Here is a 12,766-nt window from a genome sequence, read left to right as displayed (position 1 = left end):
GAGAAGTAGTAAGTGGCTGCAAAGTGAAAAAACTGTTTTCCTCACTTATTTGTTTAAATAGAAAAGTTAGTTAATAAAAGTTTTTTTCTCACGAGATGAGAGATGTCTGGTATTATGTTCCTTTAGACAATTTTACAATATTCTCGCGGATATGACTTTTTTCGAGTAAAAATTTTATTTGCCTGGTGTACGCGTACCACCGCCTTTAACGCTGTCATTTCACAGCGCTCAAAATCGCAGGGGTCCGTTGAAAGAGGACTTTCAGATGTACGTTTTAAGCGATTGAATGGGCCGCAATCCGCGTTATTTTTAATCCGATTTCGAGATTCCACTTCAAAGGGGCGGAACGGATGGTATTCATAATCACCCCTTTAATTTAATTTAACAGAAATAACCGCGCGCAGAATGAAAACGGTGTTCAACGGGGACGCGCTAATTTGCGAGAGGGCCGAGTCTTTTGCGGAGGCGCGTTAACAAAAACAAAAACCGGCTCGGGGACACTTATCCCGGAGAAAATTTTTTTTTTCGGATGCAATCCGCCACGCAAGACAGTTATTGTAAATATTTGTTGCAGCTGTTTAATTCATCGAAAAAAATACCCTTTCCTGGAAATGTATTAATTAACCAATCAGATTAATCATGTAACCACCCGGTGTGGTACTACCGCGCATGTGTATAGAACTGTGCTTGTTGTTCAGTAGGCATGTTTAGATTCATTTGTGACGTAATAATATAGCAAAGTGTTTACCTAAATATAAATAATGTTATAAATATTGTTGTAAAATATAATTTTGCCTAAAATTTGTGTTTGTGTCCTGTTGTGTTTTTTGTTTTGTTTGTGTAGTTTTATTTTGGTAAACTGCAGATTGTTCTATACAAACCTTTTTGTGTTTCACCGTGTACTTTATTTTTTCCCTTGCCAGCTGTTGTTAGATGCGTGTTTTTTTTATTAGAGATCTCAGGAGTTGGTTCTATAATTTTTAATACACAAACAAGTACAATGGAACACGTCAGAAAAAATTGAGTTTTAATTTTAATATAATCTTTATTCAAATTTTTGTGGGATTACTTAAAACTTGCAAACTTGTTAACTCAAAATTGTTAATAACTTCCTCTCTAGGTACTATTTTTTTAAAATTTTTATGACAATAATAAAGAATATTATATTCATTTTATTGCCTTTTCTATTCTAAAACAGTTACATACAATATAAGGATTGTGTTTTTCATTAAAAAAAATTACTTTACTAGTAATTAATTTTATCTATTCAATTTGAAATACTTGTCCTTGTATTGCATTTTGCCTATCGTACAGGGGCATATTTTCTTAATATTTACTGACTAAATTCAACTATAATTAAATATGGCTGTCCATTTGATAATTTAGTTCGAGCTCCTCAACTTTGTGAAGTTTTAAACACTATGATTGATTGACTTGTATTTATTTTTGTTCAGGTAAGTCCTGTATTTTATTTTTAATCCTTTTTCTAAGGTTGGAGGCGATAGAAAAGTATTATTTATAGGTTATAGCTATAGCTAGTTTATTTACAGTGCACTTTATTTTTTTATTTTAGGTACCTGGTATTTGCTATCTTGAATTTTTCCTTGTTGGAAACTACGTAGATGTCCTGCATACCATTTATGGGACCACTGGAAACCTCTATGGAACTGCTTAATACTGGTAACAGAATTTTTTTCTTTGATGGTAAATTTCTTTCTCTTGACTTTGAGAACAAACAAACTGTTAACCTTTCTGGTGAGTTTAATTTTCTTACTTGACTGTTTCTTTCTTGTGCTAATTTAAAATTTATTGGAGCTGCCTCTCTACTCTGTATTCTCCAAAACCCAAGCCGTAACTAATCAATAAATTTTTGTTTTTTCATCTTTCTGGATTATTCTGTTCCTATCTTTGCTTAAGGTCCCTTCACAGAATTTTCAGTCCTCGGATGCCTTTTTTAAAACACTTTTCCCACAACATTCCTTATGAATAATACATTTTTTACAAATGTCCTTTTATTTTTACATACAATTCTATAATTAATTACTAAAATATTCCTTAATTTATGTTTGTTTTATAGGTCATCTCCAGGTACTTGTAAAGCCAACTTTAGTTTTGACATTTGTGAAAATTATAATTTAATTTGACAATTGATAAAAAATTTCATGCTATGACCTAAGTTAAATTGAGATATCTTCTTTGCATTTACTCGTCTTCTCAAGCTATATATACCAGATTCATCTATAGATATAGCTTTTATTTGATATGCGTCACTCTAGGTTTAAATTCTGTTATCTCAATGTACTGAGTATTAACAAGTGTCGATGTCATGCATTTTACGAAAAATTTAATTTGTACTTGTGAATAAAATTAAAATATTATTATTTTTATACTATGTGATATCCATAATTATTACTAGTTTTATATTCAGGATATTTATATTAACAATTTTATACTATTTTGTTGTTGCTATAATAATAGTTAAATTTTTTTATACGATCCAAAGTTCGGTCAGGCAATTTTTCATTCGTGTCTCTATGTGTACATTTCCAATTCGTTACAATATATACTGACGTAAATAAATAATATGTTTATGTAAATTATACCGGGTGATTCAGTTTGGTATTCGCGGCCCCGTATCTCTTTTATTTTAACAAATAGCTTTAACAAATCCTACAAATTTTTAAATCGCTGCTCAAACTCTGTCAAATGACATTATTAGATCGTCTCCATGGTAACTGTTTTTATTCAAATTGCACAATATATATTTTTCTCAATTCTAGAAGATATTTTTTCCTGCGTTCAGCTACAGGGTGGCCCAATAGTGTGACAAAGTTCAATATCTCCAAAGGGGTTTTGCTAGAAAAGTACCAATATTTCCGAAAATAGTGATTTTAGGCATAGGGTATTATTTACAAAAGTTGTAGGTAATTAACACATTAATCCAAAAATAAAATAATGTACCGGGCGTTTCATTAAAAAAAATGTTTTTGATTGAAATTTGCTACACTGGTGCTTTTTAAGAAAAAGATGCTCCGCCCTAATGCATCACCCTGTATAATTCAAAATATTTTTACAATGTGAACTTTTTAAGTACATCCCTCCCATAAAATATTTCTTTTCAAATCTTTATAATAAGAGGGATATTGAACGTTGTCACACTAATGGGCCACCCTGTATATAAGAAAGTCTATNTTCTTTCTTGTGCTAATTTAAAATTTATTGGAGCTGCCTCTCTACTCTGTATTCTCCAAAACCCAAGCCGTAACTAATCAATAAATTTTTGTTTTTTCATCTTTCTGGATTATTCTGTTCCTATCTTTGCTTAAGGTCCCTTCACAGAATTTTCAGTCCTTGGATGTCTTTTTTAAAACACTTTTCCCACAACATTCCTTATGAATAATACATTTTTTACAAATGTCCTTTTATTTTTACATACAATTCTATAATTAATTAAACTGGGGCTTTTTAAGAAAAAGATGCTCCGCCCTAATGCATCACCCTGTATAATTCCAAATATTTTTACAATGTGAACTTTTTAAGTACATAGCTCCCATAAAATATTTATTTTCAAATCTTTATAATAAGAGGGATATTGAACTTTGTCACACTAATGGGCCACCCTGTATATAAGAAAGTCTATGTAGATATTATGAATTGTCCGTTATCGAAAACAATAACGAAAATAGAACTCGTTACAGTAACAACATTTAAAGGTGTATTTATCCATATTTATCTGCAACATTAAAATTTTTATATGGCCTATTCGTTCAGGTAGTTAACCATTTGAGTTTATCATATTACAGTTTGGTAATTCAACCAAATAAATATATTTTTAATTTTTTGTTGTGTACATTTATAGTTTTTCTCAAGTACATAAAAATCTAGAACACTCCATTGTACGATATTGTAGACAATGCTGTAGGTACGGGCATTTCAATTATTTCCATTACTGTTTTAATAGGATTCTATTTTCAAGGAGTAATAAAGAACAAATTAAAACTTATCGACTTACAATACGAATCGAATACAATGGCCATTACATAAGCCAATTTACGACTGATATTGTAATCTCATTGTTTATGGCAGTTGTTAATAAGTTTATTATGTAATTTATCTTTAGTGCATTCTTATGGCCGTGCGATATCGCCGTAGTGAAACACAACAGTGTAGGTCCAGTGCCATCGAAGCAAATGCCTTTAATTCCGGAGAGTGCGTCGTCGTAAATTTATTTTTTCTGCATTTAACAGAAAAGCCGCCTCCTATGGCGTCGTTTTGGTTGGTGGCTAGAACGGATATTGCATTATTCGCATTGAATACACAAGCAGATTATAGAAAACTCCGATTTTTCCGAATTTATTGACTGAATTGAAGCAACGCTTAACCTTAATAATAATTATATAAAAAAATATATGACCTCCCTATTATTTTAAAACTATATTAATTATGTGTCACTAAATACTCGCAGCCGTTTTTAACGTAAATTTAAGAAATAGTAGGAGTGCTAGAGATCTGAGATGAAGATGATATCTGACATTAAAATAAAAACCTGAACTATTGTAAAATCATTTTTAAGAATGCACTTACGCACACACCCGTATGTTCTTCAAAATAATGCAAATAACGAATGCCACTTTTTTATGAATAAATGTCAGCCTGTGTAATTTGAACAAAGTCTCATATTTGGCATTTACCACTAAATTTTGATTACATTTCTGGTGGTGACATCAGCTGCAAAAAATGAAGATATAATTTAAAAATTTCCATATTCTGTGATGTTTTTATTTAATGTACCGAATAAAATACCTTTACTTTAACATTTTTCTATTTAACTGGACAATTAAGTACGTAGTTGGTGTAATACTTTGTATGAACATTTTCAATAACGAATATTTTTTAGCTCTGTTTATTTTCTCTGTATTTTTTCAACGTAATTATGAATCTATCATATTATATATTTCCTTGTTTGTGCACTAAGATACCGGCAAGTAGTGTACTCATTTGTATTCATCCCAGTTTTTTTCTATAACCAGTTGCAAGCAACCTTTTAAATATGAATACAGAAAAACGTATCTATGCTCTTGTCCCATAAATATTAAATGAAATATAACTTTCAATCAAATTAATTCAAGTCCAAAAAATTATTACATAAAAATCTCATCAAATGAAGTCAAAGGATTTCCTTGGATACCAGAGATTTAGGTATGCAGAAGATAATTAAAAAAAGCAATTAGTATCTAGTCTTATTCTGCGATTTTAAAAATGTCAGTTTTTCTAAAATGTTTAATGTCTAATATTTATACAGTGTTTTATAATGTGTGCAAATACTTTAGAGGTGTTTAGAAAGTAATTTTTAGGGGGGGGGGGGGTACTTCCAATATATTTTTTTGATTTGGTTCATGGTTGTAAAAAAATCGAATGAAATGCACAGTTGAGCACAAAAATCACAACTAAGAAAATAAATAAACATAAGAATTTAAATCATAGCACGCGCAAGCGACAAGACTGTCACTATAAAAGATGCCTACTATGCGAAAATGTTTAAAAAAAGTTACTGTTCTGAGCCATACATTATTTAAAAAATAATTATTTCTGACCAAACTACGCAGAATTCGAAAAAATAAGCGGGGATATTTTTTCTTCAAGAAAATCTAATTCATTAAAAAATAATATTATTTGCTTGATAATTGAAAGGAATAAAAAAAATTTGAAAAATTTCTGCTAAGAGTAGTTACAAAACTATCCTTATTTATAACCGATTTTGATGAAACTTATGGTAGTTAAAGACCCTTATGGTATAATTATTACCTACAATTTTCATTCCGTTATCTTAATCAGAAAAAAAAATTATTTTAAAAAATATCAAAATGATAAGACCCTTTGGAGGGCCATATCTCCGTAACGGTGTTCTGGAGGACCAATGTTTATAGTAACTTTTTACTATTTTTGGCTCTACTTTCAACCCCTTAAATTTTGTACCAATTTTTCCAAACACCCTGTATAATATTGTCATGTTAATATTTATTAATTTCGTACAAGGGATGAATACCTGATAAAAAATCTTAAGTAAAATGTGGAAACAAAGAGATGTGTTCGTAGTAGCTCCGTTTTTAGGTGTTAAAGGTGTTAGGTCTTTGTAAAAGAGCTAATAACAGAATATATGTTTTGTAACCTTAGGGGTTATTTCTTTATTTATCTGTCTATCGTTATGATACTGTTATGACCAGTATCATAACGAGTCTGGATTTCAAAAGAGTTTACTATTTAGTTCTCGAAAGGGAGTTTATAATTATCATTACATTTTAATTAATACGTGGGAATTTAGAAATGTCGTATGTTCAGAGAATGAATTTCAGGCACTTACCCTCTATTGTTTACGTAGAATGTAATCCAGTGGCTGGCTATACAGCGTGAGAATGAAGTTGAGAGAAACAAAAGGAAACACCAAAACTTACAGTAAGGGTTTTAATAACAATAAACAAAACAAACAAACAAAATAACAACACAACGGCTCGAACAACATTATTAATTAATTTATTGACACGCGACAGCGTACCGAGATTCAGGGAATGCGAGATTCATAGCAAAATTTGGAATGACTCTATCCATTATTAAATTTAGTTAATTTAGTTTTCCCGAGACTCTAAAACTAAGTCGACTGCACAATGTGGAACCTAAGGAAGATCTGCCCTTTTTTCGGATATTTCTCCTGAATTCGACACTTCGCTTCGACACGCCCATTTCTTGGGTCCAGACGTTTCTGTTCTTATCTTACTGGCGGGAACTCTAAATATCGGGACGCTTTGGTATAACTATGCCATGTTAATAGTTATCTAATTGACTTATTTTACAATTGTCTAAATAATTTTGAGACTAAACCTACTTACAAGTAACCCTAGCCTTCCTCTATTGACTCCGTGTAGCGATACGGGACGGATTAGTCGATCTCATTTAATATATCTTTATAGCTTGGAAAACCCGCCAAAAAAAACATATATTACTTTCTTTTCCAATTACTATCAATTTAACAATTTGATTTAATTCTACTTTGGAACCTCTACGCTCTTTTCGTGGTTTCACGCGTTATTAAAAATTTCGATTTTTCTCTTTATGCCTGCTCAACACATGGCCCCGACTTAGAGTCGGGGCCATGTGCTGAAATTAAGAAATATTTTACTTTTTAGCCCATCCGTTCCCAGAACTAACAAATAAATTACTACGCGTCCCGGCTTTTGTTACATTCCTTGTATAAATATTTCAACTTCTATGGAATATTTTAGGTTTGCCGTATTTATTAAATTAATTATTTTTACAAACTTTCTTTAATTTTGGTATATTTCAGGTAACTTTGCTGAATTTAGTATAAAAAACACATATTTTTTCGTTTTTTAATTATCAATATTTTTTTTGCAGTTTATAAAAGCCCCATTTTCGCGCCCCGCTAAAGACTACGCCCAGGAGGACGCATTCCGTGACATTAACAATTTCTGTCCATATTTCAGCGGGACGTTGACTGGAATGGGCGCGAACTTCCGAAGCGCTGCAGCAACTTTTCTCGCACAATGCCGCTGTTTGACAACGAAACAAGGGAAATTCATTTAGACGGGCCCCTCTCGCAAAGTGCATTATATCGGCTGAATACGTCCCGGCTCCTTTGTCGTGCCGCAGTCGATGCGATAAACCCCCCGGCGACACCCGCCCGAGGAGAGGATTATCTAATTACAAGGCTTAGGCGGCTCAGGAGAATTCGATTCGCCGAAACAATCACACATCGGCGAGAGGCTGCGAACGGCCACTCCCACGTACGGCATCATCTGGACGTCCATTAGGGCGTGCGGAAAGTTTATTTAGGAAAAAAGTCAACTCGACGCGGAGGGCACTCGACCGGGGCACTTTGGCCGGCTTCAAATACGATAAACCTAATGCGGAGTCTCTGTTATCTCGCCGGATTCTTTCCCCGGCTCGCAGGGGGAATATTTATTCGAATCACAGCCGCCCGTGATGCAAGCCGCTGGTTTAATGGCAGTCGTGCAGCTCCCCCCCTTCCCCAGCTTTAAACCTCTGAAAATACGAGAGTTTGATGGATCGACTGCTATTTTAAATGCCCCTGGACCAGAAAGTGCCAAACAGTACCCAGCACTGATAGAAAAAAACATTTGGAAAATAATGTTTACATTTACATTTTATTCACAAAGACTTCGCTAGATTTATTTGTGGCAAAGTTTTCGGTTAATTTTTTTCATAAAAAAGCTATCTTGGCAACAGAGAGGCCTAGATGATTTATTTATTTATTTATTTTTAATTAATGTAAAAATAAGCTCTATTTAATGCAAAAAGAGCGAATTCCCGAGCGGCTCATGCCTTAGCCTGGGACAATTTATTTATACTTAATGCTGTTTTGTACATCCTACTTTGTTAATTGTAAACGCCAACTTAATTTCAACTTTTTCAAATTTTTCTTTTTCGATAAGTTTCTTTGGATCAATTAGAAGCTATATCTACGATATTCTTCTAAAATTGACGTTTAGTAATTATCAATTAAGTAGTTAATTAACAAATACCTGAAGCAACAATTTCACGGTCAATTCAATCAGTGTTTGGCACACGTGTGTGTCATTGGATTGACCGTCTTTTCCATAAATTTCATCAACACCCATCGCTTTTTCCAATAATAATGCGCAATTTTCGAAAACTGATTTTTCAACCTTTCCACCTTTATTTTACAGTTAACAAATGGTGAAATATGACTTTAGATACTAAGGTAGGTAATTTAATTACTTACAACATAAAATAACTAACTTTCCGATAGGTTGTCTAGATTTTCATGGGCAGTAAAGTGAAAAAAACACGTAATTTTGCCACTTATTTTTAATTTTACATAAAATTTTTTAGTATAGTTACATTTTAATTTGTTACAATATTGGTAAAAGGGTAGTTTATAAGACTTGAAATTGGCAAAAGTAAAATATTCTTTCATAAACAATATAAGGGAATTTTTATTTTAAATTTTTGCACAAATGTATCATTCCAAGGTTTAAAATGTAATTTTTTATCATTTTTTTAGTACAGGGGTTATTTATAAGGGTTGAAAAGTGTTATGAGATACAAATTCTTTCATAAGCAATGAGGGAATTTTTATTTTAAATAATTGCCCCGTTAAAGCATTCCAAGCTTTAAAAATAATTTTTTATCATTTTTGTCAATGCAGGGGTGGTTTTTAGGGGTTGAAAGGGAAAAATTATTTTATTAGCTATAAGGTAACTTTAATTTTAAATAGTTGCACGATTTAATCATTCCCAATCTTTAAAAAGTAATTTATTATCATTATTTTTTGGATAGGGGTAGTTTTTAAGGGTTAAATAAAGGGTCGAAAATATCACACATATAATAAAATATGTTCGAGAATATGGAACATTATTTAATCTTTGTGCTTGAAAAAGATTTTTATCAATAAATTGCTTAAAACTTATTTTTTCAATTTTTTTCACTTAGGGGTAGTTTTTACCCCTAAAAAACAAAAGGCGTCAATCGGGCTTATGTCACTTTTGAACTTGAGCCTAAGATGAACCTTATTCTAAATTTTCATGCAAATCCATGCGTTTCAAAGAATTCGAAGGTTACAGCTGATTTTCAGCTTCATCGACTGTACTATTAATGACTAATAGTTTTTCTACTCGAAAGTAGACGTACGAATACATTATAATATTTATTATACTAATGCACTGTTGCGGGACTAGTATATTAAATTGATAAATAAAATAAGAAGTTATAAACTTAAAGACAATAACAGTAATTTTTTACTCTACTTTGCAAACTATTGCTTTTGTATTCAAGGAGTAAGTTTTTTGTTAGTAAAAAATCCAGTCTTTATAAAGCTGTTAAAAGGGTAAATAAGACATGTTGCTTTATGAAGCCTAGATGAAATCTAGATTTTTGGAAGCAGAGCAAAAGTTACAATCACATCGCAAATTATTATTGAAGACAAAGAAGAGCCCTTTCATGTTATTTCGAATTCTGAAAAGAATCATTTGTAGACTTATTTTGTCAATAAAGTTTCATACCATCTGTAATGTCATTAGTAAGATTTATAAATAAAAGAAGGCCCAGTATGGAGGTCTGAGGAACTCTGGAAATTGCCAAAGTTTCAGCGGATTTCACTTCACTCAATTCCATACAGAGTTAAAAAAAATTGGTAAAGTTGGAGATATGTCGAATTGATTGAAATTAAAGTGACAGGACTATAGCTTTCTATTTTATTCCTGTCCTTTTTCTTAAATATATGGAAGATCTTCCAAATACGGAAGTAAATCAGATTTTCTTAATGCAACAAATTAAAATGTAACTATACTAAAAAATTTTATGTAAAGTTAAAAATAAGTGGCAAAATTACGTGTTTTTTTCATTTTACTGCCCATGAAAATCTAGACAACCTATCGGAAAGTTAGTTATTTTATGTTGTAAGCAATTAAATTACCTACCTTAGTATCTAAAGTCATATTTCACCATTTGTTACCTGTAAAATAAAGGTGGAAAGGTTGAAAAATCAGTTTTCGAAAATTGCCCATTATTATTCAAAAAGCGATGGGTGTTCATGAAATTTATTGAAAAGAGGGTCAATCCAATGACACACACGTGTGCCAAACACTGATGATTGAATTGACCGTGAAATTGTTGCTTTAGGTATTTGTTCATTAACTACTTAATTGATAATTACTAAACGTCAATTTTAGAAGAATATCGTAGATATAGCTTCTAATTGATCCAAAGAAACTAATCGAAAAAGAAAAATTTGAAAACGTTGAAATTAAGTAGGCGTTTACAATTAACAAAGTAGGATGTACAAAACAGCATTAAGTATAAATAAATTGTCCCAGGCTAAGGCATGAGCCGCTCGGGAATTCGCTCTTTNGATTTTTCAACCTTTCCACCTTTATTTTACAGGTAACAAATGGTGAAATATGACTTTAGATACTAAGGTAGGTAATTTAATTGCTTACAACATAAAATAACTAACTTTCCGATAGGTTGTCTAGATTTTCATGGGCAGTAAAATGAAAAAAACACGTAATTTTGCCACTTATTTTTAACTTTACATAAAATTTTTTAGTATAGTTACATTTTAATTTGTTGCATTAAGAAAATCTGATTTACTTCCGTATTTGGAAGATCTTCCATATATTTAAGAAAAAGGACAGGAATAAAATAGAAAGCTATAGTCCTGTCACTTTAATTTCAATCAATTCGACATATCTCCAACTTTACCAATTTTTTTTAACTCTGTATGGAATTGAGTGAAGTGAAATCCGTTGAAACTTTGCCAATTTCTAGAGTTCCTCAGACCTCCATACTGGGCCTTCTTTTATTTATAAATCTTACTAATGACATTACAGATGGTATGAAACTTTATTGACAAAATAAGTCTACAAATGATTCTTTTCAGAATTCGAAATAACCTGAAAGGGCCCTTATTTGTCTTGGATAATAATTTGCGATGTGATTGTAACAAAAGACAGGATTTTTTAGTAACAAAAAACTTACTTCTTGAATGCAAAAGCAATAGTTTGCAAAGTAGAGTAAAAAATTACTGTTATCGTCTTTAAGTTTATAACTTCTTATTTTATTTATCAATCTAATATACTAGATTGTCTGCTCTAGATAAGTTAGACATAATAAAGACGTTAGGCACTTTCTTCTTCTTCTTCCAATCGTTAATTTCTCCAATATGGGCACTCAACACGACGCTTATCAACTTTTTAATGCGACATTTATCCTTAACGGGCCGATTATTATATATTAAGGTCGAAACAACCTCAATATAACGAAATTGAAAACATTCCGAAGTTTAACGACTAGTTGGAACCCCCCCTAACCCCGCGACGTCGGAAACTTGCCCAGTTTAATGGAACACGTAATTCAGAACTTGATGGTCCAATAAACAGCGAAAAATAGGGCGGCTGCAAAATAGAACTATTCCGATAAATAACCCCGTTATCAACAAAGGCAATAAATAATGCATTTATTAAACTAAAACTTCGCAAACGGGAAACAGAATAAATCACGCGCCAGTCAGAGCATATTTCAAGCGGTGCCCACATATTCGATGGGGCACGTATCGGAACAGTCCCGTCGTTTGCATCGGGCTCAGACTTCAGCTCGGATCGCCTTCGAAACTATCAAACAATCTTCCGGGGCAGTCGCGCGGAATTATGAGACGCAACAAACCGCAGCTGTCATATGCAACTCGTCTCTTGACAGCAAGTGGAGCTTTGTCAGCATCGAAACCGCCCTCGCATTTCTCAACAGGACAATTTCTTTTAATTCTAAACTGTTCGTACTCTGTAACGACACTATAAGTGTCAAGAAAACTTGCCGGGAGAAAAATCGTCCCACTACTTACAGTCTACATCTTCTCTATTTAATTTTAAAACTATCGAACAAAGTTCTTTTAGTGCCATTAAACCCCAATTAATAAAAACTCCTGACAAATAATCGCGACGTGTACTCGCAAGGATGTTTCCGACACTGAAAGAAACTTACAAAAATGAGGATGTTATAGACAAAGAACCATTATCACGGCAGACAAGCGGTGATTTATGGGTTAAGGGGGGAATAACAAGATGTGTTTTGCGCGTTCCAAATTGAAACTTCCCAATAAAAAAAACTTCCAAAGATGGAGATAGGAAAATAATGACAAATAATGCAAAACTCCGAGTTTAAGTTTAAGGAACAATCAGTCAAGGCGGTCGCTTAATGGTCTTTAACGTCGTTT

Source organism: Anoplophora glabripennis, unplaced genomic scaffold, assembly GCF_000390285.2.
Source record: "Anoplophora glabripennis isolate ALB-LARVAE unplaced genomic scaffold, Agla_2.0 scaffold430, whole genome shotgun sequence".
In the NCBI taxonomy this organism is placed as follows: Eukaryota; Metazoa; Arthropoda; class Insecta; order Coleoptera; family Cerambycidae; genus Anoplophora; species Anoplophora glabripennis.
Note: the sequence above shows the minus strand (reverse complement) of the source record.